Source organism: Eptatretus burgeri, chromosome 9, assembly GCF_056783735.1.
Source record: "Eptatretus burgeri isolate ZD-2024b chromosome 9, Ebu_testis_v1, whole genome shotgun sequence".
NCBI lineage: Eukaryota > Metazoa > Chordata > Myxini > Myxiniformes > Myxinidae > Eptatretus > Eptatretus burgeri.
The window spans coordinates 63,105,990-63,123,489 of record NC_140969.1 but is presented as its reverse complement, the minus strand read 5'-3'; the positions used below and the strand labels follow the sequence as shown (position 1 = coordinate 63,123,489).

At 44.0% G+C, this 17,500-nt stretch overlaps 1 protein-coding gene across 1 annotated transcript in view; it reads right to left on the bottom strand.

The window, feature by feature from the left end:
* The window catches only part of LTA4H (leukotriene A4 hydrolase), a 388,232-nt gene that overhangs the window by 39,583 nt on the left and 331,149 nt on the right, over nt 1–17,500 (bottom strand). The window lies entirely within an intron of this gene.

Below are 17,500 nucleotides of genomic sequence, written 5' to 3'. Positions count from 1 at the left end.
TCTTCCAGGTTTGATAATTTTTTTCCAATTAATCCTTTATTTAATTCCCTTTAAAAAAAACGAGACTCGCTGGGAATTAATATATATTCGAATATTCAGGTTTGTATGATCATTCATTCCACTATACATGTGAATAACATCCAAGTATCAAGCGACATCAGTGTAAGAAAGCAGAACTCTCCTCTGCACAATCTGAGTAACTTTGCCAAAATCAGGCAGGGTTGGTGTTTCAGTTGTACAGCATTTACTTATCCATTAATACCTCTTATTCCTTCATTTTATAACTTCAATTGCAGATTGGTGGAAGAAAAAAAAAACAACAAAGTATGAGCAATTGGAAAACTGAGAATTTGTTGATAATCAATAGCTCACTGCTACATAGAATAGCTTTGGGCCAAGCCATTTTGTTCAAACCGTTCATTCTCAGGCATTGATATAGCAACTGAAGAGACACAATTGTCTTCCTTCATTGGGTTCACACTGGATAAAGGAGGATTGAGAAAAGGAAAGTGCTTGTTCTTACGAATGTCTGGACAACTTCTCAAAGAGACTTTGGGGATCTTTTGTTGTAGCCCTTGATAACTTGAAAGCTTTGACAGTGTGTGGCACCGAGGTCTGATCTCCAAGCTACCCTGTTTTGGATTTCCTCCTTCATTCTGCTCTCTTCTCTCCAGCCATTCTATCTCCATGATTGTTAATGGTTCAACCTCTCCCTCCTTCCCTACAATGACAGTCCCTCAGGGTTCTGTCCTGTCTCATACATTCTTCCTTCTTTTTAATCAATGAACTTCTTTCTTCTACGAATAACGAAATTCATTCATATGCTGACGATTCCACATTACATTCCACTATATTTTTTTTACATCTGCTCCATCTTCTCTTGCTCGATCTAAATCACTCTAATTTTATCATGATTATTTCTATAAAGTCAGATTTGGACTGGATTTCTCAGTGGGGTAAATGTAATCAAGTTAAGATTAATCTGAACTTTCAAACCTCTCTCCCTCCTCAAAATCCTGGTGGCATCTAATCAAATCTGTTTCTGGTGTATGTTCCCCCTCCATCCCCTCCCTTACCTGAAATGGCCGCACTGCTGATACCGCTCGTGAAAAGGCTGAATGCCTAAACTCGGTGTTTGCAGGTAGATCTTGTGTCCAAAACCCATCGCTTTTTCTAACCACCTTACCCAGTCACACCCAACTGTCCCTGGACTCTGTGTCCTATATGCCTGACAAGGTGGAGAGTTTGCAGTCAATCCTCGACTCAGATTCTGCAACCGGTCCAGACAGCATCAGCCCACGTGTCCTAAAAACCTGCTCTTCTGCTCTTGCTCACCCTCTCTCTGTTCTATTCACCCTATCATTTGCTCAAGGTCATCTGCCATCTGCTTGGAAATCAGCAAACATTACTGCACTACATAAAAAAGGTGCAAAAACAGATCCCTGCAACAACAGACCAATCAGCCTTCTCCCAATCATCAGCAAGGTGATGGAATCCATCATTGTCAGGTCAGGTATGGGAGCATGTGCCAGAACAGCGCGTCGCTGCGTCCACTTTCCGCCGGTACTCCAGGGGCCTCCGTCTGGCCATCCCCCAGGCAGATGCCAGGCCCATCCCCATCTCCTTGAGATGATGGTCAACCTGCTGCAACCATGAGGCACGTGGTCGGCCCACTGGCCTCCTCCACTCATGAGACTCCCTCGCTGAGAGAATCTGGTGAGCAGGATCAGCGTCAGGAAAACGAGCCACATGTCCATACAGCCGCAGCTGACGCTCACGGACTATGCAGGTAACAAATCTCATCCGAGTCTCTCTCAGCAACCGCTCGTTGGACACAAAATCCGACCAGCGATAGCCAAGGATTCTCCGAAGAGACCTGGTACCAAAGGAATTAAGTCTCCGTCTCAGATCCTTGGTCAAAGTCCAAGTCTCGCACCCATAGAGCAAGACTGGAAGTACCAAGGAGCTGAAGACTCGGACTTTCGTCCTCCCGCACAGGTACCGGCAGCGCCACACCCCATGATCCAGTGAATCCATGACTCCCCAGGCCCGACCCAGACGTCTATTGACCTCCGGCTCACAACCTGCGGAGACATGAATATCACTGCCAAGGTAAGTGAATCTATCCACGACCTCAACATCCTCACCACAAACAGACGCAGACAGGACAGCAGCATCCAAGATGTCACCGAAAGCCTGGATCTTTGTTTTGACCCAAGAAATCCGTAATCCCAACGGCTCCGACTCCTCATTCAGCACCTCGAGGGCCCCCAAGAGGATGTCTAAAGTCTCCGCAAAGATGACTGCATCATCTGCAAAATCAAGGTCCGAGATCTTGACATTGCCAAACGATGCACCGCAACTTGATCTCTCCGACATCCTCCCAAAAATCCAGTCCATACAAGTGCTGAAAAGTGTGGGGGCAAGTACACATCCCTGACGAACTCCAGTAACAACTGGAAATAAGTCAGAGGCGGTACCACCACACTTCACAGCACTCTCAGTACCAGAGTAGAGTTCAGACATCAGATCGATCAGTCTCGGTGGCACCCCACGAAGACCAAGAATCCTCCAGAGGACATCCCGATTCACTGAATCGAACGCTTTACAGAGATCAACATAGGCTGCAAGCAGCCCCTGCCGAAACTCTCGTCTGCGTTCAGTGAGGACACGAAGAGCAAGGATACGGTCAATCGTTGACCTCTTTGGTGTAAAGCCTGACTGCTCTGGACGCTGGTGCTCAAGCAGATGGTGGCGAACCCTATCAAGAATTATCCGAGCAAAGACCTTGCCCGGCACTGAGAGCAGCGTCACCCCTCGGTAGTTGTTGCAGTCTTGGCGATCACCCTTCCCTTTCCAGAGAGGGACAACAAGGCCCCTCTTCCAGTCAGTTGGGATGATGCCTGTGTTCCAGGCAGAGCACAAAACTGCATGCAACGACGCGAGTGCAGCATTTCCACCAGCCTTGAGAAGTTCAGCATGGATGCCACAGATCCCTGGAGCTTTGCCCCGTTTCAACTGGTTCACCGCAGCCCGTGTTTCCACAAGCGATGGTGGACCACAGTTGATTCGAGGGTCAGCAACAGGGATTGTAACACCCTTGACGTCCAACTCGACAGCTGGGGGATCAGCCTGGTACAACCGCTCAAAGTAACCGGCCCAGCGGGCCTTCACTTCAGACTCCTCTGTCAAGAGCCTACCACTCTCTGCTCGAACTGCAGTGCTCCGAGGGATGGGCTTGGATGAACGTAATGCGCGAATTCCCCTGTAAGCGGGACGAGAATCACCTGTCCACAGGTGATGCTCTACCCCTCACAGATTCCTCGCACATAGGCCTCCTTGTCCACCCTCAGTGCACGTACAGTTTTACGCCTCAGCTCCCTGAACAGCTCAGCTCTGCCATTCAGCCTGGCCCTGCGACTCTGGTCAATGGTATCCAGTGTCCCTTGAGAGACAAAATTCTTCTTTGCCCTGCGGTGAACTCCAAGGCATCCACCGGCAACATCAAGGACGGTGGTCTTGAAGGTGCTCCACAACTCTTCAGGACCCCCAAAGCACCCAGACCCCCCAAGTGTCCACTCAGCCTGTTCGCAAACTCCTCAGCTACTCTCTCATCCCTGAGCTTGGCAACATCCAGCCTAGGCTGGGATGGTACCATTCTCCAGGATTTAAGGTGCAGCTTTAGAGTTGCTACAACAAGCCTGTGGTCAGTATTGAGGAACTGAGCACTCCGGTAGACCCTGCAGTTCTGGATCATCCTCCAACGACCGTCAATGAGGACATGGTCAATCTCCTTTGCCACACCGCCAGCGTTGGAATACCAAGTCCAGCGATGAGCTTGCGGGCGCTGAAACCATGAACCAGCCACCCTAAGTCCATGACTTCTTGCAAAGTCAAGGAACTTAGTGCTATTCTGGTTCATAGTTCCTGACCCATGGGGACCAACACACACCTCATAACCATCCCTATCAGTTCCAGTCGATGCATTGAAATCCCCCAAGACTAGAAGTGTATCTCGTCTGGGGCACTGATCAACCACAGACTCGAGTGTGGCGTAGAATGCATCCTTCACGGTAAGATCACTCGCCTCAGTCGGAGCATAAATAGAGACCAGGGAAATGACACCTAAGGAGTGACGAATCCTTAATCTCATAATACGCTCGTTGACCGGTGTTACCTCAATTATCATTGGGGTCAGCTTATTGGACACAGCTACAGCAACTCCTTGGGTATGGTAACCATCAGAGCGACCAGACCAATAGTAGGTGTAACCACCCACCATTATCTCGCCGCAATCCGGTCTCCGAACCTCAGAGAGAGCTGCAATCCCGATGTCCAAACGCTTGAGCTCAGATGATAACAGAGACAGGTGATCATCCTCTCTTAGGGATAGGACATTCCAGGCACCCACCCGAAGGGACCGCCTCAGGTTAACCCAAGGAGACCGCCGTCTGGTGGACGACACCTCAGCACCACTCCGACACACTCTCCCGCAATCTGACCCAGGGATGTTACCCCGTGGTTTCCCTCCTATCAAAGATTGGGGGTCCCGAAGGCTTTGCCCCAATCCCGTCATCCGGTGAGCTGCCCTGCGAAGGTAAGCTGCACAGGAGGTACTCCCACGGAGTGGGTTTTCAGATTTTTTTGCGTTTTTTCGTTTTGCGGAATGAAGCGTTTTACGGTGGCTGGAGTGCAAATCCTGCCACCAACCTCCTAATAAGAAGTAACCCAACTGCAGGAGGACGTCCGCAGACACAGTTGGGCACTAGATATGGATGGCCGTTGGCTCACAAGGAGCTCCTCCGCCCTTTGATTGCTTCAGACATTAAATCCTTCCTCTTCTCCAAAGGCTTGATTTCCGATCATCAATTTGGTTTCAGACCAGGTCACTCGACCCTGAATATGCTGCTTCTGCTCTCCCAACAATGGATGGAGGTCCTCAATGCCAGACATGAAATCCGAGCCATATCCATGGACATATCACGTGTTTTGACATGGTCTGGCACCTTGCCCTGCTCACCAAACTCTCTTCCTATGGTATCCAAGGCCATCTCCACGCATGGCTCGCAGACTTCCTTTCCTGTCGAAGTCAACGTGTGGCCCTAAATGGAGTTCTATCATCCCCTCTTCCTGTCCAGGCAGGAGTTCCTCAAGGTAGCGTTCTGGGCCCTGTTCTTTTTATGGTTTTCATCAATCATCTCTCTGACTGAAAAATCCTCTATATCTCTTTGCTGATGATCCCACCCTCTGCCGTACCATCTCTCATCCCTCAGACCGGCAAACAGCAGCTTCTTCGCTTACTGCACATCTGGGTAAAAGCACAAAATGGTCCAACACATGGAACATGGGTTTCAATCCGGACAAATCTCAAACTCTCACTATGTCTCCCCGAATGTACCGTTCAGGAAACCCCCCCATCCACTTTCTCAACAATCCTCTGGAAGAAGTCCTTTCTTTCAAGCTTCTGGGTCTCACTATCTGCCATGACCTTTCCTGGGAAAGCCGCATTTCAAACCTGGCCTCCAAAGCCAATCACCGACTGGGAATCCTCTGTCGTGCAAAGTCCTTCCTCGGCCCACCTGAGCTCCTGACCACTTACAAAGCTTTCGTCCACAGCCTAATGGAGTACTGCTCTCCCCTCTGGGCTGATGCTCCTGCCTCCCACCTATCTCGGCTTCACGCTGTGGAAACCAAGGCATTTCAGATCATTGGCATCTCCCGCAATGAGGCTGAGTCTTTGGGCCTCTCACTCTTTCACCGCAGGCTAGTCGGTGGTCTTTCTGTCTTATACCATCTCCTCTTCAGACTAGCCCCCCCTGCTCTCTCTGTGATTTGTCCCCACCACGTTTCCACAGGGCGCTCAAGATCCGCCAACAACCCCCTTCTGGTAAAACTACCAGAATCATGAATCACTTGCTCACCTTCACTCTTTCATTCCTCTTTTTTTCCCACCTTTGGAATAAACTCCCTCACTCTATTCAATCCCACTCTTCCCTCCAGGCCTTCAAAACAGCTGTTCACCACCACCTCTTATCATCCCCCATCCAAATCCCTGATCTTTTCTACCCCCATTAATCCACTCCAAACCCACATTCAAATTCCCTGCTTTCCTTACTGAAAGTCCCTGTAATGTCCATCTTGTATTCCCCATGTTCCCCACCCCATCCCTCTCCCTTCCACAGATCTCCTAATGTTTCTGTTCCCCACTGTTTCGTCCTTCCCACTCCCACCCCTCTTGTCTCATGCCCCCCTTGATGTGCGCTGTGTGTTAGCTCTTACACGAGCCTCGCCAAGGTATACAAAAAAAAAAAGCTTCTAAAACTCAATTTCTGTCGATTTCTCAGTTTAAAGCTTTTCTCAACTTTCCCATCTCTTTTAAAGGCTCTACAATTTTACCACTCAACACGTAAACATATTTGGTATTTTTTTTATACATATAGTCGAGGCTTGTGGAAGAGCTAATACAATGAACAGATTAGAACATAACAGGATACAAATGGAATAGTAGCGAGAGGGGAGAAACACCAACAGCAGAGTTGAAGGTCAAGATAGATGGAGACTTGGACAAACAATGGGTGTGGGGAGGAATTTGGGGCAGGACAGGACACATGGGGTAGACAAGATGGATACAGAAGGAAACTCTAAGGAGGGAAAACTGGAAATTTGGATGGAAAATTGGACTATCGGGGGGTTAAAAAGGGCAGAAAAGATCACATTGTACAAACAGCTAAGTCTGCCTCTAAGAAACTGGGACTCCTATTCAGATGTCAAAGATTTTTTCTTGTCTGGAGTTGCTTCGATTATATAAGGGGCCATCCAAAATTACGTAACACAATTTTTGCTCAAATCTGACACCCCCACCCCCATGTAACATTTCGTAATGCTTCAACGGACACCCACTAAAATACTACGTTGCACTCGATGAAGACACCCACCCTCATCCTCTTTCATACCTTTATCCCAAGATTCTATTTTTCCAGTAACTAGGAACTATATTTGAAAACGTAAAGGTGGTGTACATCAATCCATAAGGGAGTCTTCTCATCAATAAGACCAGGCAGCAGTGTCTATGGAAATGATGTCATCCGACTAATTGCTTGGATCATGTAATCATTCCCTCCGCCACTGAAGGTGAAGGAGGTTATGTTTTCACCCCTTTTTGTCTGTTTGTTTGTGTGCAGGATATCTCAAAAATTTGTGGACTGATCCGGATGAAAATTTGTGGACATGTGACATGAAATGAAAGAAACTTTTGTCCTTCCGCACAGGTACCGGCAGCGCCACACCCCATTATCCAGTGAATCCATGACTCCCCAGGCCCGACCCAGACCTCTATTGACCTCTGACTCACAGCCAGCAGAGACATGAATATCACTGCCAAGGTAAGTGAATCTCTCCACGACCTCAAATTTCATGTCACATGAAATGAAGTCACATGTCTTCATTAAATGAAGTCACACACCGATTAAATTGGTGTGTAACAAGAACAAACTAATTCGATTTTGATAAAGATCCATATCCGGAGCCAGATGTGACTTTTTTTAAACGTAATTTTTTACCATTGAGAGATCGGGTTAAACTAATATAAAGCACAATATCTCAAAAAGGTGTGGACGGATTCGGAGGAAAGCTGGTGGACAAGTTGGGTGTGTGACTATGACGAGTTTAATCGATTTTTGTGAAGATCCAAATCCGGATCTGACTACGAAAATTTTTAAACATCACCATTGAGATTCATCACCATTGAGAGCTCGGGCTCAAAAATGATATACAGCATATTTCAAAAATGTATTGGGCCCGATATGTTATTGTGGATCAGGCATTACATGGCGGAGGTATGCGCTCCACTGAAGGCCCTTCTAGTTTCTAAATATGTTAAATTGCTTTCATTAGAAAATAAGATTTTAAGTGTCTATGGAAAAAGCAATGATGAAATTTACATGAAGCGAATTGCTTTCATCATTAATGTACTGATTAAGTGTATCATGAAATACTTGCATCTATAAAAAGGTGCCTGGAACAAAGTTGCCATTGATTGATTTTGTGTTAAGTAATGCCACTGGAAACACCTCTTCTCTCCTGTACCACTTTGTCACGCTTGGACATACACCCCCCACCCGTTCCATGTGTTATGTAATTTTTGAATGGCACCAAAAGGATTAATTCATCCTCGTATAGAGTACTGCTCTCACATCTGGCGAGGTTCGAGCTCAACATACCTACTCAACAGAATCAAGTCGAAAGCAAGCTGACTTATCAACTCTCCTAATGTGACCTCAAAACTAAACTTGCTTGAATTACGGCACACAATTGGCTGTCTTTACCTTTTCTTGAGGTATTATTTCAGTTTCTGCTCCAGAGAACTGGCTGCTTGTATCACGGACGTATTTAGGTGATGGTCGCTGGCTTTTCACCCTCCAATACATTGTCATGTTAGACCCGAAAGTTTGAGGAAAAAAACCTTTTTTTAACAACAAAAAAAAAATTGAATAATTTTTTGACAAAAAAAAAAGGTTCCTATGCAGAAGTGCTCCAGTTATATGATTTAATTACTTGAAAGCACCTTAAAATATAGGTGACAATAATCCATAACTTTCCTTTTCCCAATCGTCCATCTCTGACATCCCCTTTGATTGTCATTGTGACGAGTCCCAAAGGTCAATTTGTCCAAGCAGAAGTCTTTGCCAAGTCCAAACACCTCCCGACACCACAAAAGGAGTCATTAAATATTACCATTCACATGGCTACAAAGGCTTAGGTGCCATAGAGCACTGAAGAAAAAAAAAATCTAACTTTATTAGGGTACCCAGTCAATGGACTGCGTAACATGTTGTTTTTCTACTGTTTATTGGTTCACGAAAAAATATTTTCACGAAAAATATAATTAGTTCATGAAAAAATATTTTCACGAAAAATATAAGTGACTACTATATTCGTTATTGTTGTCTGTCTGTCTGTCTGTCTGTCTGTCTGTCTGGCCCGAGCATAGCTCCGTGGGTTTTGATCCGATCCTGATGAAATTTTGGTGGGAGGTTTATATCATGATCTAGTAGTGTTTTCCTGAAAATGGGCGTGGTGCACCCATTATGGGCGGAGCCACGCCCAAAAAATGTGTTTTTAGGGGGTATCCAAATTCAATTTGCATCTTCTCCTAGGGGTTTTGTCGAATCTGACAGGGGTTTCGGTATTTGGTTAGCCCAATGGCATGTGCATAGCCCCATAGAGCTCGATTTTTCATTTTCATCCCAAGGTCAAGGCCACAAGGTCACGGACTTAGAAAATTGCGAATTGTGTTTTTAGGGGGTAACCAATTTCAATTTGCATCTTCTCCTCGGGGTTTGTCGAATCTGGCAGAGGTTTCGGTATTTGATTAGCCCAATGGCACCTGCATAGCCCCACGGAGCTCAATTTTTCATTTTCTTCCCAAGATCAAGGTCACAAGGTCACAAACTTAGAAAATTGCGATTTTGACATAAAAATCCATCTTCTCCGAGGGGGTTGTCGAATCTGGCAGGAGTTTCGGTGTTTGGTTAACCAAATGGCACCTGCATAGCCCCAGGGAGCTCCATTTTTCATTTTAGTCCCAAGGTTAAGGTCACAAGGTCAAGGTCACAAGGTCATGAACTTAGAATATTTCGAATTTTGACATAAAAATCAGACGACCGCCCAAACTTTGAGAGCTCAGATGACAATATTTCTTATGCATAATCTTGAGGTCATTCCCCACCTAAAGCCTTGAACCATTTTTCTCCATCTCGAAAACCTTGCCCGTGGCGCCCCCTACAAGTTTGTTTTTACACCGATTTCATCAAAGTATGGATAATCCGAGGAGCGTGAAATGCCATATAGCCGAAATGACGTTATATTGTTCCTGGAATGTTCCAGAGGAAGTTTTGCACCAATGGTCATAATCCTTGACCTTTGACCTTTAAAGTTCACAAAGGTCAAATTTTCAAAGTTGCGGGAATCGAACCGGGTTTTCGACCTTCTTCGACGAACTAACTCCATTAAGCTATAGTACGTATCCTGTTTCCTTATTTTAATGTCCACAACATTGTTTTGGGACCTTTAAAGGTTATGCAAAGGTCAAATTTTTAAAGTTGTTGAACGAAACCGGGTTTTCGACATTTTGCAGCTAATAACCTGTCACTCGTACCACATCATGTTGATCATTTTTATAACTTGGTCAAACATTATCACATTGTCTCATCCTTGACTTCTGAAACGATCTACATCGTCAAATACCGCTCGTGAACCATCGTTGTCTTCAGACTTGCTTATTTCTTATTTTTCTTTTTCTGCTGGCAATTTGCGGGGTGTTTTCGTTTTAAAAGTCATTTTCTCAGGAACGGTAAGAGCGATCGACACAGAATTTTCACCATAGTATGTGTCCTTCATGATAGCATACTTAATTTATAATTATGACATCATAGGTCACGTGGTACGGGCGCCATCTTGAAAAAAATGAAAAACTTCGTACCTCCGTGTCTCTGAAACCGTGCAATGGAATTTTTTTCGCTTCATACAATTTAATGAACTCCCCATGGGGAACACGTGTGATTTTTTCGTGACGTCATCGGTGAAGTGGCGTCCCGGTGAAAATTCAAGTAAAACGCTGCATGGGAAAAATCTGAAATTTCTTGAGCGTCATCGACACAACAATTCACCGCAGAAAAAAATTATTATGACGTCATCGGTGACTTGGTTCAGGTCAGGTCATATATGGGAGCATGTGCCAGAGCAGCGCGTCGCTGCGTCCACTTTCCGCCGGTACTCCAGGGGACTCCGTCTGGCCATCCCCTAGGCAAATGCCTGGACCATCCCCATCTCCTTGAGATGCCGATCAACCTGCTGCAACCACGAGGCACGTGGTCGGCCCATTGGCCTCCTCCACTCATGAGACTCCCTTGCTGAGAGAATCTGGTGAGCAGGATCAGCGTCAGGAAAATGAGCCACATGTCCATACAGCCGCAGCTGACACTCACGGACGATACAGGTAACAAATCTCATTTGAGTTTCTCTCAGCAACCGCTCGTTGGACACAAAGTCCGACCAGTGATAGCAAAGGATTCTCCGAAGAGACCTGGTACGAAAGGAATTAAGTCTCCATCTCCGATCCTTAGTCAGAGTCCAAGTCTCACATCCAGCGAGCAAGACTGGAAGCACCAAGGGCCTGAAGACTCGGACTTTCGTCCTTCCGCACAGGTACCGGCAGCGCCACACCCCATTATCCAGTGAATCCATGACTCCCCAGGCCCGACCCAGACGTCCATTGACCTCTGACTCACAGCCAGCAGAGACATGAATATCACTGCCAAGGTAAGTGAATCTCTCCACGACCTCAACAACCTCACCACAAACAGGCATAGATAGGCCAGCAGCATCCAATATGTCATTGAAAGCTTGGAGCTTAGTTTCGACCCAGGAAACCCGTAATTCCAGCGGCTCCAACTCCTCATTCAGCACCTCGAGGGCCTCCAAAAGGATATCTAAAGTCTCCACAAAGATGACTGCATCAACTGCGAAATCAAGGTCAGAGATCTTGACATTCCCAAACGATGCACTTGGTGACTTGGTGCACAAACGATGACTTGATTCGGCAGCCATCTTGTTTTGAAAAAAAATATTAAAAAAAATATTCTTCTTCAGAACGGCTGGACAGATTGAGGTGAAACTTTACATATGCATTCCCAATGACATCCTTTTACAAGTTTGCTATTTTTTGATAGGTCACATGGTTTGGCGGCCATATTGCATTTACCCTAAAACCTTCAAACATCTTCCTCTGTAGAACGTCTTTTACGATCAAGGGGAAATTTCACATTAGTATTCTGCAATGCCAGAGGATGTAAGTTTGTTAATGAATAATTGATAGGTCACATGGTTTGGCAGCCATGTTTGATTTAAGAAAAATATTAAATATTTTCTCTGGAACTGCTTAATCAATCGATGCGAAAATTTGCAACTATCATCTGCCACCATGGCTACATATATGTTAAAAATTATGATGTCACAAGTCACATGGTTTTGCGGCTATCTTGGATTGAAAAACACACTTTATCCGATTAACACGAAGCTTCACACGTGTTCCCCTCCGCCATTGGAGGCAGAATGTAAATTGATGTCATAGGTCACATGGTTCATCAGCCATATTGGATTGACAATTGTTAAATTTAAAAAATCTTCTTCTCCAGAACGGCTGGACAGATTGAGGCAAAACTTCACACACACTTTCCCCAAGACATCCTTTCACAAGTTTGTTAATTTCTAACTGATAGGTCACATGATTTGGCAGCCATATTGAATTTACCCTAAAACCTTCAAACATCTTCTCCAGAACGGCTGGTCAGATGAAGGGGAAACTTCATAGAGGTATTGCTAACGTGTTGTGAATACAAGTTTGTTAATGAATAATTAATACGTCACATGGTTTTGCAGCCATGTTGGATTCAAGAAAAATATTAAATAATGTTTTCTCTGTTACCACTTATCCTAACAAAGTGAAACTTGGCAACTATCATACCCCATCATGTCTGCATGCATGGGAAAATTATGATGTCACAAGTCACATGGTTTGGCTTCCATCTTGGATAGAAAAACGCATCTTGTCCAATCAACATGAAAATCAAGCATGATTCACTACCCCATTAGAGAGAGAATTTAAATTTATGATGTAATAGGTCGCATGGTACAGCAGCCATATTGGATTGAAAATTAATAACTTTAAAAGTCTTCTTCTCTGAAATGGCTGAACAGATCGAGGTTAAACTCTGTACGTATGTCCGCCTCTTCATGATGAACAAAAAGCTCTCCCCTCCTTTTGATGTACGACACATCGTTTGGCAGCCATATTGGATTTTAGGGAAAATATTAATTAATGTTTACTCTGGAACTGCTACATCAATAAATGTGAAACTTCACATTTATGATGGAGCAGTCATGTGGAATGAAGGGTTTAAATTTCAACTCGATCGGCCCCATGGTTTGGCAGCCATATTGGATTGAAAGAAAAATAAAGTAATATTTACTCTGGAACCGCTGCATCAATATATGCAAAACTTCACAATTATAATTAATCGAACCCACACGGGAAACATAGGTTTAAAATTTCAACCCGATCGGCCACATGGTTTGGCAGCCATAATTATTTAATTATTTGAATCTGAGAACTTTTAGATTTTTTTTCCCAGAAGGCTCACTTGGCTGCACCTGCATGCGTTTGAGGGTACAGGAACAGCAATTCAATTGATACCAGTGATGGCCCCAGGAAAAATGGTCAAATGTGTGCAAAATAAATAGATGGAACGTGGCCCGTTCCTCGGTCCATAACTTGTGGATCCCGCATTGTGGAGAAAGGTGTGGGGCCTCATTCGGTGGAATTTGTATCCAAGCCGGACATCTGGGTACCCGGTCATCACTGCCTTCAGTTATAAAGTCGCAGTTCTAGTTATATTTTATTTTTTTCCTGAAACACTCCCGGTGTTTATTAATGAACCTCTGAGAGTTTGACAAATATCCGTTCAGCCATCTCTGAGAAACATAGTGACGCGCGCGCGTGCACACGCATGCACGCACACCCGCCTCTCCTCTCTGTGGTATAGATGATACATACTCCAAGGTTTCGGTACTACTGTACCAAGGATCTCTTCTCTTTTCTTTTTTTCATCCTGTCTGTCCTTTATTACTTCCGCCACCGAAGGTGGACAGAGGTTATGTTTTCACCCATCTGTCTGTCTATCTTTGAGCATGATATATCAAAAAGCTATGGCCGGATTTGGATGAAACTTGGTGGACAGGTTTGGTGTGTGCCGAGGACAAAATGAGTCGAGTTTGGTGAAGATCCAGATGCGGATTGGGATACTATAATTTTAAAGCGATTCTTCACAACTAGCAGAATACCTGCCCTATGGGCAATCTTGTACCAAGCATGCAACACATTCTTTTGATGCATACCCGTATTTTGAGGTATATAGGCAACTGGCAGTTCTGTATAGGCAAAAAAAACAAGAAAACATGGGTTACGTGCATGAAGGAAAAACATACCAACTGCTTATAAGTCAAAACACCTCACTGCACTGGAAAACATGGGGACAGGAATACTGTGCTGTAAATGGTGGAGACATGTAATACCCTCCTCCACCTAGAGGTGGTGCTACATGATACACATTTACATGGAGAATTTGCATCCCATCAAAGACCCCCCCCCACAAAACCACCAGCAAAGATAAAAAATAAAAACACCCCTGCACATTAATTGCGGTCATGTTGATCCTATGTAGCAAGTCTGAATGTAATCAGCCCAGAACTGTAGGAGGAATAGCAGACAAACAAACAAATGAAAAATCACTTACAGTGACAACTTGGCAAAACGGAACTGCACTCAATAGAGCACATACCTCCGCCAGGCTGAATACACCCAACCTGCCCACCAAGTTTCATCCAAATCCATCAACAACTTTTTGAGATATCATGCAATGTCGTTTTTAGCCCCATCTCTCAATGGTGAAGAATCAGTTAAAATTAAATAATTCTCGTCTCCAGATCTGGATTTGGATCTTCACCAAAACTGAAACAATTCTTCCTTGTGGCACTCCCAACCTGTCCTCCAAGGTTGGTGTGAATCCATCCATAACCTTTTGAGATATGCCATATACCGTTTTTGGATCCATCTCTCAATGGTGAAGAATCACTTAAAAAAAATTCTCAGATCTGGCTCCTGATTCAAATCTTCACCAAAATTAAGCGTTGCTGTCCTTGGCTGGTCACATACAAACAAAAAAAAAAAATTACACAACGATTGCTTGAAAACTGTGGCCAAAATTCATGTGACAAATTAACAGACAAACAGACAGACAAGCCGGAAGGCGGCGATGGGTCGCCGAGCATGGAAATTATAAGATATAGAACAAAATGGATGTCATATAGCGGATAGGGAATCAACTTAAGATTATGCATATCAAATCTCATCCTGTTCCATCTACTGATAACTGCTGATAAAAGTACCGACGAAAATGCGGTTTGAAATCGGAAATCCCCAAAGTTCGAGGGGGGTGCTATGTAGAACAAATATCTAAATCAAAAATCCAGCTCGATCGTTTGTGCACAATGTATTCCAGACGATTAGTGTGAATTTTCATGACCATCCGACCATAACCCAAGGAAGAGTAGCATTTGGTGCAAAGGCACCTCCAGCTCTCGCATTTATCGATTTTTGCACTAATTGACCTTTGACCGCTGACCTAAGCAAAATCGGTCAATATGTCCTGAGGCAAAGTTGAAGTACTCATTGAGTACCATGAACCTGCGAAGTTTCATTCGTATCGATGCACTCACCTGGTCGCTAGGGGGCCTTCAATTTTTGCCAATTTTCGCGCATACCCTAATTGTAGGGGGCGCTGCGGGTAAAGTATTCCATAGATCACAAAAATCGGAATATATTTGATAGAGCATCACCTGTAGATCATTCGTGCCAAATTTCATAACCCTACTTGGGATAATGGCTTTCGGAATTGATTTCGCGTGAACGGTACCGATTTTGAAGGTTTTTCAGTTGTTGCTGGGGAACGAAAGTGTCCCTAGCAACCATCACAATTTCCAAAGCACTAGGTCATAAGATGTACCCACCACCCGAGTTTGGTCAAAATCCGCCCACGTTTACCACCGATTATGCTGATGACAAACGAACAAACATGCAAACAAACAGACAGAATCACTGACAATAAGGGTCACCTATTTCGGCGACCCAATTACTGACAATAAGGGTCACCTATTTCGGTGACCCAACAAACACTACAAACCAACATACTTGGCAAAAAAAATTTCACCAAGCAACAAACACACAAACAGCAGTCCAGGAATTATAGTAATGATTAACAGGCCAAAAACGATATAAAGCACGATATTTCAAAATGTGGATGGATTATAACAAAACTTTTTGAATGATTTGGGTAGCTGACAAGAACAAGCCAATTCAATTTTGGTTAAGGTCCTGATGCATATCCAGCCTATCAGTGGGATACAAAATGTAAACTGTTCAGCCTTGCGGAGGTATGCACTCTACCGAGTGCCATTCTAGTTTATCAAGCAAATTTTCCCGAAGGTGAGCATGTCTATCTGCCTGCTAGATTTCCAGTGTATAATTCGAGTATCTCCAATTCGGGATAAATTTTTAAATATTTCTCTTTATGACCGGCATAGTGTTAGACTGTTCAGGACCTGACCGAGTGCTGCACCGTTTGGGTGTGTGCCGACTAAACGTTTAAAACTATCGGGAGTACACCAAAGCTAAGGTGTAATATTATGAGGAGTAAGGAATAACTAAGTTATTGAATGACAACAAAAGCCATGATGTTTAATTTGAATTATTAACTCTTTCATATCCGTCAAGTTCAAAGACAATATATACATGTACACAGACCAATCGTTTGGTTAAAAATGAACAACAAACTGCACAATTTCTGGAATGCAAAAATTAATTTTGGCATTCCTTTCTTTGCTTTCATGCCATATTCCAAGACATTTTATTTAAAATGGTGGTCAAATAAATTTAGATTTGAAAAATATCAGATTATGTTTCTTAAAAAGTACCAAAATGTTGGCATGATCAAAAGTCATTTTATAGTCTCAAATGGCTGAGGTTGCAGGAGAGATCATCTGAAAACCTGCAGCATCTGGGGCCCGCCAAAGGCTCCCCAGACCATAGATCGCCTGTAGTGGTAGGACCCTACCCAGCAATATTTCATTCAGACCTGCAACTGAAAATACCAAATACATCACTGTTGTATACCTCTGCCATTAGCTTGATCACAAAACACCTGGCAAGTCACTACGTCACTTGATTATCGTGTGGCTATTGGCAAATCAACGTGAGCCGCAATGATGATTGTTTCTTTCCCTTCACCACTAAGCTCTGGAATTCTTTACCTTCTCATGCATTTCCTCATAGTTATAACTTGAGCATTTTCAATAGGCTGGTTTTCCAGTTCCTCAAAAACTCTTTAGATTTTTTTTCCTTCTCTTCACGTCTCCATTTCTTCAGTTTTTTTTTGTTTCATTTAAGGCCTGGCCTCAATGAGGACTATATAGAAAATGACTGGAGCCTTCAATATTAGAAAAAAATATCAAAATCCATAATGAACTGACTTGATTCACAATTGTGTTTTTTAAACAAACGATGCAGTTTTTGTGCAGGATGCATTTAAGTTGTTTTATCCTGCAAACGTAACGTTTTGGGTTTCATTAAAGTCGTATATTTAATAATTCCACAAGCAGAAGATTAAAGCATCATGGAGCACTTCTGGAAAAGACAAAGAAAGCTCTTGTAACATTACGATAAACTGCATGTACTCTGCACTGAGTGAATAGCATGGCATGCAGGTAAAGAAGAGAGAAACAGGAGAATCTTCAACAAAAATCAGGATATTTGGCTGCATTTCAGTTGAACTGCCATCTTTCTCCAATGACTATAATTGCCATGACAATGCCATCATGACACTTGCCT